Here is an 11946-nt window from a genome sequence, read left to right as displayed (position 1 = left end):
CGTCACCATGGCGACTCGCACCTGCCCCCGGGGGCAAAGCGCGAGCTTTCTCTGCACCGGCCGCAGCCGCATCAATTATGCATGAACGTGCGGACACCGAACGCGTCGGGAACACCCACTCCAGGGCCGTACTCTTTGAATGCACAAATCGGGAGCGGAGGCCCTGCGGTGGAGGCGACGGTGTTCCGATCGAATCGAACTGGTAATGGTTCGACTGGCCTTATACGACCGAGGTGTTTACGTTTGTTGGTAGCAAGATGAGACACAGTTACTCATAAAAACGCGATTCGAAATGGAACGTTGCTGCATTTTTATGTCGAATGGCATCATCAACAGGAAACGGGCGCGATTAATTACCGATTGTATGGATTCGATAGCGTTTGATAAATTAATAAGATTTGTAATTGGGTGGATGCGGTGGGTCCACGTTAACAGCCAACCTCCGATTAGGTGTGAAAGAAAATTTTTCGCTTTTGTGTGGAACGCTGCTTTGCAGTGGTGCACAAAAATATTCATTTGACAATTCTTTTTTTCCAACATGCCACAAAAACTAATTATGTATAAATACAAAAATAGACATACATTTTTTCAAATGAAAAATTCTAATTGATTTTTAGATCATATTTCGGAATAGTTATTTATTTAACACGTTCGTGTGTAATTTTGGCTTTTTTTGGCATGAGTGGACCAGTTTAAAACTCGAGTGAAACGAGAGTTTTAAAGGTGCACGAGTGCCAAAAAAGCCCAAATTACACAAGAACGAGTTGAATAGGTACAACGTTTTTTTGTTCGACGAGCCCCTTAAAGGCTCCAAATCGTTAAAAATCTTTAAAATTAGCTTGACGTTTCGTTTTGACAAGTTGTCAAATTTATTAAAATCCGTTCACACAGGCGAAAATTCTCAAATTTTGACAGTGTCGAACAAAAAAAATATTATTGCATCAGTATTCAGGAAGTGATTTAAAACTATCTTATTTTTTATGATTTTTAAATATTGGATGCAGATCTTGAGTTATTCAATAAATGAAAAAATATTAATTATTAATATGGACACACTCTGACGTGTAGGTAGTATAAAAAATGGGTCTGATGCAAGTAAAATTTAAATGCAAAAACTGCTTTCAAAAAAATTATCTTTTCAAGGAATGGAAGCTTTCACGATCGGTTCATTCCAAAATTTTGGAATTATCTTACTTCATAGAAATGACCGCTATTAATGTTTAGAATAACTAAAAAGTCCACTTTGTGCTAATTAAAAAATTTTAAAGTCTCTCTAAAAGGTGTTCCTGTTGCAAGAGACACCTTAGATAGATATACATGACAATCTCATATTTGGTTAATTTGAGGTCTGTGACAACAATGGTGATTTCGTTTCGGAAATGCTAAATACAAATGTTGTGTGCCGCTTTCGAGTACGGTAGCGAACGGATCTTCTTTGCTTTCACTTTTAATAGCTCACTCTTCATAAACAAATTCATTTTCGCAGTCACTATCAATATTTAACGTGTCGTGCATAGTCACAAATTATGAACTACGAGCACTGTACACATGTAACCTTCACTATCGTGTCTGTTATTCACAACTTGGGAAAATCATGCTTTTCTGTTCTTCAGTGAAGAATTTACTATTTTTTCGAACTGGCACCATCATCTACTTTTTGTTGTTTTTTTTTTTTTTCATAAAACTACACTTGGTTGTAATAAGTTTAGTAAAATTCTTTTGCTTCCCATCTTTACTCACAATGAGTAACAGAAAGTGCTCTTCGATTAACGATTATTCCCATTGTGATAAAACAAACTTTTTTTATCTGTGACGTTAATTCCTTTTTTCGGCCTCCGTCTAGAAAAATTGTTTTTCCATTCGTCTAAAATGTCTGGAAAATAGAATTTCCCTGCAAGAAAGGCAAGAAAGGAATGAAATATTTTAGGTTGGCTCAATGTCATGTGGAATTTTTGTTAAGGTGTGAAATATTCATGTCGGGCAAATTTGAATCCTTTATGGCAAACTGTATATTGTGTATAGCAGTAGAGGCCGAGGGGGTTATTCTTAAGTGATAGGTTAGGAATAATAGAAAGAACGACGACGGTTTTGAATATTTGAGGAATTGGTTAACTTTTGTCGTGACAGTCGCTTGTTGGACCCTTTATGTTGCCAATGGAAGAAAAATAAATTTTCTATTATATTTTGCTTTAAATAAATTGTCGACCGAAAATGTTTTGCAAGTGCTCGCACTCGTGGTGTCTCGGCTGACGCCTCTGCTTCACTTGCAAAATGGCATTTTCTAGCCTTGTGATACAAATAACTATCTTAGAAATGAGTAAAAAAGTAATAGGTACGAAAGATGTCGATCCGGTTGAAAAATATCTCAAACATGTTCCCGATTGCCATTTTTCTTTGAAAATTACTTCAACTACAAGGGTAAAACAATGCAGAGCTCGCAGCATACTTATAAAACCACATTCTAGGGATCTTAAGTCCAGAATACATTATTGGAATTGAAAAATCAAGCCACTGTTGGATGAAAACCTTTCAAATGATCTATCACATGTCGATGTCCTTCCTTCCTATTTAAAATTTCAAAGTTGAGAGCGTTCCTAACGTTATCTTTGTAGATTTTTAAATTTTGCTCGGATGTTTTCACGTTGCCTTGTTCAAAAGTTGGAAGGGGGGGTTGCTTACGCCCACAGTATAAATTAATGTTCTCCTGGAATAAGTCAGTTTGGACAAAACATGTACTTTATTATTTGGTATAACTGTATTTTTGTTCATTCTCGATACAAATGCATTCCTTTTTCAATAACAATTAAAAAAATCCTTTAATTACCTTAAAATTTTCGATTTTTTTCTTTAAAGGAAAATAACAAAATATCGCACAAAGAAAAATAGGTCAACCTTTAGTTTGGAACGTTACTATTGTAGATACACTTGCAGACAATTACGTTTTGCAAAGATCTGAAGTTTCACGTTTTGCCGCTGAAATGGCTTGCAAACGCAAACATAGGAAATATAGTTCAATTATTTCGTCAAATTACATATTCAAAGGTTTAGTCTTTGAAACCTTAGGCCCTTGGTGCAAAGAAGCCATCGATTCCATTAATGTCATCGGAAACCGACTTACTGCGGAATCGGGCAATTCAAAATCAAAGAAATTCCTTTTCGAAAGGATTTCCCTCATTGAACGTGGAAACGCTCCAAGCATTCGGAGCACTTTTTATAACACATACAAAAAATTTTTACTAGAATAAAAGTTTTATTTTGTCCAGTTCTTTACACAGGAGAAGTTAGTTACCTTATACCCCAAACACCCTGTATGTATAAAATAATTTAGGTTTAATTAGGTCACATACATAGGATAAAGGAAGAAAGACATACTTACAAAAAAATTTTACGAAACCAGGCGCAGGGAAAGAATAAAATAGGAGGTCAACGACTGAGATGGGAGAACCAAGTGCAGCAAGAAGTCGAAAAACGAAGAATCTTGTGGAACGAGACAAAACGGCTGGCACAGGATAGAAATTCCTGGAAACAGAAGATATGGAAAATGCCCTAGGGCAATATTATACTGCGTATTATATTACATTTCAGGCCTACACCTAACGGTAAATGGATTTACTGATTACATTAAATTAAATTAAGAAACTTATTGTTTATTCTTAAATTTATTCTATTATTTATACAGGGTGATTTTGAAATAAGTTTGGAAAAATTCAAAAGGATGGAAATTACCCCCTATCCTTGTATTTTCGAAGCCTATGAATAGGGGAACTTTGTACGAATTTGGTTACAACATTAATTCCACAATATAGTCGTAGGTGCAAGTACACTGCTTTGTAAATGTTTATATGGAAATGATGATGATAATTATGATTGTTGCTAAACTACCAGGATAACCAATTAATCATCTTTAACTCAACAGCGTACTAGCAATATTGACCAAATTGTATCTCAAAAACGCAAAAAAATTCTATACGATTTTTTTTTGTCTGTGACGTCTTTTCATCATCACCTATTACTAGTTTTTTTTTTAAACTTCTTTCAGAATCACCCTGTAGATTCATTCTATCGTGTAGTGTATTTAACGTGGATGTTGTAATACATTGCGAAAGAATAAGATTGTTTTTTTATAATTACAGCAGTACAACAATTTATAATAACCCTGTAGCTTTCAAAATCCGAGAGTAGTGTTTGTTTTTTTAGGGTGTTTTAACCAGTTCTAGAATATAGTATGTATATGTATAGTACGAGTATAGCGGTGTGCGACGTCATCTTGGCCAGACGAGACAATATTTCCTCTGTATCTTTGACTGTCGCAGGGGTTCTAGATATTTACCGAGCGTCACCCTTCATCTCACCTGGCACAGCCGCCTCTAACCCCATCCCTGTGATTATTTATCGCCGCCGTCGTAAAACCGCTGTCGGAATAGCGTTCTCGTCAGTCGCAGTCATGTTTGTATCTCAATCTCGTAAATAGAAACTTTTGTGTCTAACGTCAGCCGTAATGGAGAAAAATGTAGCAAGCGACGAGGTGAGCGTGACTGGTTCCATTTTCTCTTTCACATTGGAAAAGTCTCCCCTTTGGCGGTGGCGGCAGCGGGGATGTCGCTAATGTGTGTGTCTGTTAATTAGGTAAAGTGTCCACCGCGTCCAGATATACAGGGGTGCCAACTGCGCCGGCACACGTGACACGGAACCGTTATTAATGATCCGTCTTGTTGGACGCCAACCTGCATGTAATTACCGGGTTCTCTTTCCCTCTAATGTGGGAAAAGGATGTGGTTTTTTAATCGTAGCGAGGTTTTGCTCCAAGCGAAATACGTTATGAATTATCCACAGTTCGACAGTGTGATGCTGCGACATACAGAGTTTTCAAGACATTCTTGTATTTTAGAATTTTTTGTGTAAGTAGGTACAGTTGCGGCCGTTGAAATCTCAGACAGGAAAGATTTAAACAACGCCGCAATTATCTGATTTGCAAAAATGTGTTTGACTGAGGGACGGTGTGAGTATAAGAGCCATTGCGAGAGTAATTAATGTGGATAATGAGTGACATTTTGAGATACGTCACTTTCAATCTCATTTACAAAGCCGAAAGTTTGGCGTAGTCAAAGTATCTGAGTTTTCAACGGCCGCAACTGTACCTATAAAATTGCCAGGAGTCTGTTATACGTATTATATTATTGTCAAAAATTGAGCAAATTTTATTCGTCATCCTGTAAGATAAAATGTATTTCGAAAATATAAACGTTTTAAATTATTATTTACTTAGGTGTTTCACAAACGATGGAGCAATAAAAAATACTAATTCTTTCTTCTTTTGCTGATAAAAAATGGAAATGGAAATAAAGAGTAATTCTGTCATATTAATAGAAAATGTTTAGTTTCTGCATTGTTTTTATAATCTTTTAGTTTTGCCTAGTTTGATCTTTATCAAAATTTCTTTGCACGCGTTATTTAAGCTTTTTAACATCTATTTTACTATATTTATACAGGGCCTTTCACAACTCGCGCCCTAGAGAAAATGGGCACCTGCCGACGACAATAAGTTGTCAAAAAATAGAAACAAATAATTTACTACTGCTTTCATAACTGAGTTACAAGACTTGTAATTCTACCAATCCCAGAAGGGCATCTCGAGGTGTGATATTATTTCAACCAAATAAAGCCAGTTGCTATGTTTCAAAAATAATACCATCAGCTACAAAAAATGTTTGGGTTACTGTAATTTTGACACTATTAGATTTGACTTTTCATTCTCGACAAATTTAGGTTAAAAATCTGAAATGTTAGAGCTGTCATTACATTGCAAGTTCAGATGTCTACTGCTTAAGCAAAGCCTATGGGCGATTCTAGGAGATGCTTGGAGTGTAGCGACTCCACGGACCTGAGCTGAGCCACCAGTGTCGGATCTGACAATAAAGAGGCTCTGATGCGCAAAACCCACCGACTATTATTTTTGGCTGGTATGACCAGGTCGGCCGCGCTCTCAAGTTTTGTCCTGGACGGGTCGCGGCCCTCGGACTCGTGGGGTAGTGGTTGATGCTTGATAGTCGCAAGTAAATGCATTCTAGGTCATTTCAATTATTATTACAACGTATTGTAGCAAAAAATAAAAAAAAATGTGTTGCAAACGAAAAAATAATTGTCATTTCTGCCCGGAAAACGTTCTTCGAAGACTCTTGCTGCCTCCCTGGCGTTATGCTCACATCCCTAAATAACCAGCGGCTGAATACATGATTGTAACCAAATAAACAAAGGTTTTGGCTTTTTTTATTACAAATTTAATTTGACAGTGACATCTTTCAAAAACAACTCCAATCGCCCAAATATTATAAAGATATTTTTTCTCAAATGATATCCTAGCAACGTAAAATTACGGCAAACACACCTTGGAGGTGTAGATCTCTGATTGGTTAACTTTAAGTTGTCTTTTCTCGAATATCTTTTAAGCTAGATTTTTTTTTTTCTTCAAAATTACACATCCAAAAGCAATCTCTTGTTTCCTCTTTTTCTCTAGGGCGCGAGTTGTGAAAGACCCTGTATTTAATTGTTTTTAAAATTCAAACGTTTTTTATTAGTTTTTCAACGACGCTTGTTTTGTTCTTAATAGTTACCAAACTTACCCATCGCACAGTCATTACGACCTAATTTACTTCCTTTCTTATGCAACGTTTTACTCTTTATTACATGAATTTAGAAAATTAAACTATAATTATTTTTTTCTATTCGTTGAAGACTTTCTTGTTATTTCGTCATTCTATCTGTTTTTAATGCTTTGAGAATACTTGGACTTCGAGAAATTTTCGAGATGAAAATGTTTTTTAATTAGTTGAAATCCAGATTAACACTAAAGAATTCGAGCAAGATTTTTTAAAATTTCTTTCTTAAAATAATAATTGAAGTTTTTTAGAATTATTTACTGTCACATAAAAATGAAATTTTCATTTTTACTTGAAGTGCAGGTCCCTTGCAGAACAAAAAAATTCAAAAACAATGCCTGTTTGGATGTAATATCCTTTAATAGTAATTTACGTTATAAGTCCGGTAGGTTACTTGTAACAGTACGAGTTAGACATTATGGACGAGGCGACGTTAGGAGCCGAGTCTAGAATGTCTAAACGAGTACCTGTTGTACAAATAACTATTCCCATATTTTCGACATTTACCCATTTAACCCCTTATTTTCACTTTAAAAAGCATAATCTCACGAACCATCAATCCAAAGGTCATAAGTGGGAGCGTGTCTTCAAATTAATTCGGAATTAGAGCAGGCTGTGACTTATATATTTCGTCTATTAACGGTTGGTAATAGACGTTTAAACACGTGTACTGTGCTGTCCAAGGACATTGCTGTGCCTTTAAAAATTGCATGTTACCAACTTCATAATAAATCACAACCAACTCTAATTCCGAATTTATTTGAAGGCACGCTACAGTTGGCTTAAAAAAAAAAACGGGAAATGAAATTTGACCTAATGTGAATTAGAAATTTAATTTGTCAATTTGTGTCTGTGTGACAGTATTTCTGACACATAAGTGCAATTGTTTAACCTAAATTCTAAAAGGCCGTTTCAAACTATAAAAATTTAATAAAATCTGACAGAACTTTTTCTGACAGTTCCCGTTTTTTTGAAGCCAACCGTACATGAGAATTAATCAGAATTGAACAGTCTGTCCAAATCTGCAACAAGTTAGGAGTTGCCATTTATTAAAAAGATTCTGATGCCAATTGCATGGATGAAATTAAATGAAAATCATCCCAAGTTTAATTACTGTTATTATCTATTTTATTATTCATAAGTATTTACCTCTTGGTGATATCTATTGGGTGATTCAAAATGATTGTGGATAAGTATGGCAACTACAGAGTGTCCCAAAATTGGCGTACAAACTACTTACTACCTTATCGAGGATGTTTAAATGTACATGAAAAAAATATGGAAAAAATGTTTCCGACAAAAAAATCAATTATTTTTATTATTATTATTATTAACGGTAATACAATGTACCTAAACAAAGATATATTCGTACATCATTACCTTGCAATGTTACCGTAGTGGACTTAAAATAATTTTGTCGATTTCCAAAGCTTCTAAATTCTCTATTATGCAGGATCAGATATTGGTAGTGAGTGATCTTGTACTTTGTGATAATATGTACGATTAGAGGTAGCTGCCATGACAATTTCATACATATATTTCAAAATAATTGACCTGTTAACTGCCACTTTCAAAGACCGCCAAATTAACAAATAAGTCCAATAGAAATTTTTTAACATTTTTAGTAGTAGTAGTGCACCGTTAGTACGCTATTTTTGGGTGGGGTAGATTTGACATTTCATAAGCGTGCATGTGATTTTTTTATACCATTGCACATTGACAATGTGCTATGAACTGTCAAAGAAATGTCAACTCTATCCTACCCACACAGTTGCCACATAAATTTTCGTACATAGTTGCCATACTTATGCACAATCATTTTGAATCACCCAATATATCCATGCAATAGAAAAGTTTCCACCAATAGAATATTGAACATTCAAAGCGGGCGTTTTGAATTTGTCAAAAAATTTGACACTGTCAGTTTATAATTATATTTGAAAAAAATACGATTAACTAGCGATATCATGGAGGCCACAGGCAGAATTATAAAGAGTTGCCTCACTTTAGAGACAAAACAAAGTGTTTACAGGTGTTTTTTTTTAAATTGGGAAGTAAATGGTCAAAATTTGGGGAAGATGCCAGTTTACCGAATGGTTGCCGTAAGTTGATAAATCCACTTTTAATTTAAATTGATCTATTTAAAATGTTAGTTTCAATCTCTTTAAGACATCTGAAGGGGCTGAGCCTGAGCGCTATTCATTTTTAATGTCTCGTGCTTTCACTCTGTGTCCTGCTCTGAAATTTTGTCATTAAAATCTGTTTACGTTTATTAAGGTATACCTACTTACTGGTTTCAATGCCGGTATATTATTATTATTAACCTGTAGATACCATATTTTAAGTAAAACATTCAAGACTAGTTTACTTTTCTTCATTGCGGAACCCGATTAGAGATTTGTCAAAAATGACAATTATTGTACATAATAACTTCTTACACACCTGAATTATTATCTGAGACAGTGCATTTACAATAGCAAAAAGTTGAATCCTATTACACCAAAAAAGTTACTAAAATCACTGTAGTTATTTTGTCGATGTATACTTGATTTCAAAAAATAGCGTACACCTAATATTTCCCCATGTAATGTTAGCTTTGCTTCCATGGTTACATTAAAGTGACAAAAACCCGAATCATCACTAAACTAGAAGGAAGGTAGCGTATGAAATTCATGTTGCCTAGAAACAGTTTATAGCGGGCCATTTACATTAGGAAAATATTACAAAAATCGCTCTCAGCACTTGTACGCTATTTTTTGAAATCAAGTGTACCTGTAAAACCACGTGAACAACAATTGCTGTTTCAGTTGGCAATAAAACTGGCGACTTTTATGTCATGTTCTAAGGAGATAACCATTTTATCAATAAAAGATTACAAAAACCAAAGACCGAGCCAAAGACGTTTAAATTTGAAATTTATGTCAGCAGTCAATAATGACAAGAAAACAAATGGAAATAGGTAGATACAATTCACAGGGTCTATAATTTCAAGTAAAATTTTTTATTGCCAACTGAAACAGTTATTGTTGCCCACGCCGTATACCTAATGGTTACAAGAAAACAGTAAAAAATACATAAACTACAGACTTAAATTAATTGATTCATTTGATTTAAATTACATTTTAAAATATATTGAGCGATGCGATGCTATAACTGATAAGTTGATAACATCGACAATAAAACAATGAAATGTTATGCCTTGCAAAGTTGAATTTAAAACAATTAAAAATTTCGGCTGATCTGATTATCAAAATAAATCAATTCCCGTCATTAAGCTGAAATAGTTATTTACATTAGAGTACGGGATGTGAATTTTCCGGCACGACAACTGGTTTCGGGCACGATGGCGCAGCCGAGTGCCTGATTAGTTGGAGGGCCGGAAAATACGTCCCGTACGACATTTGTATTAGACTTTTCGGCTGACCAAAATATTAAATCTTTTAAAAATCAAGACTAATTTTATTGTAGAATTTGACATCGTCAATAAAGAATCGAATGCTGTGGAATCAATTCCTTGACGACCGTGACCGCTCATTTGTTTTTTTCCTAACAAATTATTTGTCGGCTAAATTTTCACGGTCGTGTTTCAAAATTTGATTTTGGTGTATTAATCGAGTGAAAAAAATGTCTAGTATATAATATAGAGTGAGTTAAATGTGACACCAGAGGCAGTACAACTAGTGGCAGGACTAAATTCTGAATTATTACCACAAAAATTGAAACAACGTTACATAGGACAATTTTTTCTCACGAAAGTATGTAATAACTATTCTTTAATTCACAAATTTTTAATAAACCATATTTTATTACAGACAGGTTTATTAATAGGTGTTTGTGGTGCCTGTCTCTGAAAGGAGTTACATACTCTGAAAATGGAAAATGTCAAGAGAAGATATTAATTATATTGATAACTGACACAAAAACCAATATTTGTAGATCGTTTGCCATTACCAATCCAAACTGGGTTGAAACTGTGAAGAAATATATGGAACTCAGGTTAAATTGGTATTAAAACAATTTCAAATAAAATTGACAAATATTTGAACCTTGATTGCCCTATGGACACAAGATTGAAGTTCCTAAAATGATTTGTGATGACTGATGGCCTTCCTTCAACATCAAAAACAAAATGTACTGTGTTGCAGCTACAGCTCAAACAATGGTGAGTTGTGTCACAAACTTCGATACAGTGCTTTAATCTACTTGAATTTTTAGCAGTTGCTTCCAATGTAACCATCCAACATTGGGAATTCCATCACCAGTACCGTAAGAGAGGCACCAGTACAACATATTGACATTCAACCCAGAAGTAATAAAGCTGACAGTTACCAAATTGTTTCTGCATTGTTCTCTAAGGTGGAGAATTGTAACAATAATGTTTACAACTGTAATTTTACAAAATAAATTATGTTAATAATGTTGCAAATTATTAAAATGTCTTACTTAACCACTACTTCCTGGTGAAAACGAATCATCTTTCTTCAGGTGAATACGAGATTTTGGGGTTAGAATGTTTTGTTTATTTTTATTTTCCAGTTGCACTTTAGCACTAACAGCTTGTACTGGATAAAGTAGGTACACAACACCATATATCAACTTCTGTGGTTTAGTTTTATTGTGCAATTTTGCAGATATTTATGAAATACCTGACAATTGTCAAACTTTTTGACATATACAGCTGCCAACCCAATAGGTTGTATTTTCCCTGTTACGATTATTTTCTTTTTCGATCGATATAAATTAAACAAACACATTTATCGGAAAAATTATACAGGGAAATGTGTTTTTTTACACTAAATTAAAGTAACGTTTGGACACTTTAATTTTAAAGTAACTGTGAAAAGAATAAATCAACGGTGTCCGCACATTTTTCCCGTACTCCACTAGATTTTTCCCACATTCCACTAGAAAATTTTGACATTGTACGGGAAATCGCACCTCCCTTGACCTAAAGTGTAAGGTAACGCTATATTTCCCAGATTGGGAGGCCGAAAATAACTTTAGTTAAGTAGTACAGTGTGAAACAAAATTATTATAATTTAGTTAGCTTTGGAATTTTTTCACATGTAAATTTTCCTGCACCGCTCTACTCTTTTTGAAGTAGCCATGTAGTTCTGTCAATAAATGTCATCAATCAAACTGACAATCATTATAATTTATTGAATTGAATTAACAAACGATTAAAACGTATACCATGCAAGAAAACACTTTCATTATTGAGGCGTATTTCTGATGTCATCCCTTCGCAATAAATCACATTTGGAATTTTGATGTAGGTTTATTTTGAGGT

The 11946-nt window shown here is 34.4% G+C and overlaps 1 long non-coding RNA gene across 2 annotated transcripts; it reads right to left on the bottom strand.

The window, feature by feature from the left end:
- Nucleotides 1-10425: 10425 nt before the first annotated feature.
- LOC138124935 (uncharacterized) lies at nucleotides 10426-11612 on the bottom strand. Of its 2 annotated transcripts, XR_011157310.1 has the most exons (3): nucleotides 11105-11524; nucleotides 10703-11041; nucleotides 10426-10627 (listed from the first exon to the last, which is right to left on the bottom strand). It is a non-coding gene; the product is annotated as an uncharacterized lncRNA (long non-coding RNA). The 2 variants fall into 2 exon arrangements; XR_011157309.1 differs by having other exon boundaries at nucleotides 10426-11041; nucleotides 11105-11612.
- Between the last annotated feature and the right edge of the window lie 334 nt (nucleotides 11613-11946).

The sequence above is a fragment of the Tenebrio molitor genome, chromosome 2, assembly GCF_963966145.1.
Source record: "Tenebrio molitor chromosome 2, icTenMoli1.1, whole genome shotgun sequence".
NCBI lineage: Eukaryota > Metazoa > Arthropoda > Insecta > Coleoptera > Tenebrionidae > Tenebrio > Tenebrio molitor.
Note: the sequence above shows the minus strand (reverse complement) of the source record. Positions and strands in the feature narration are given on the sequence as shown.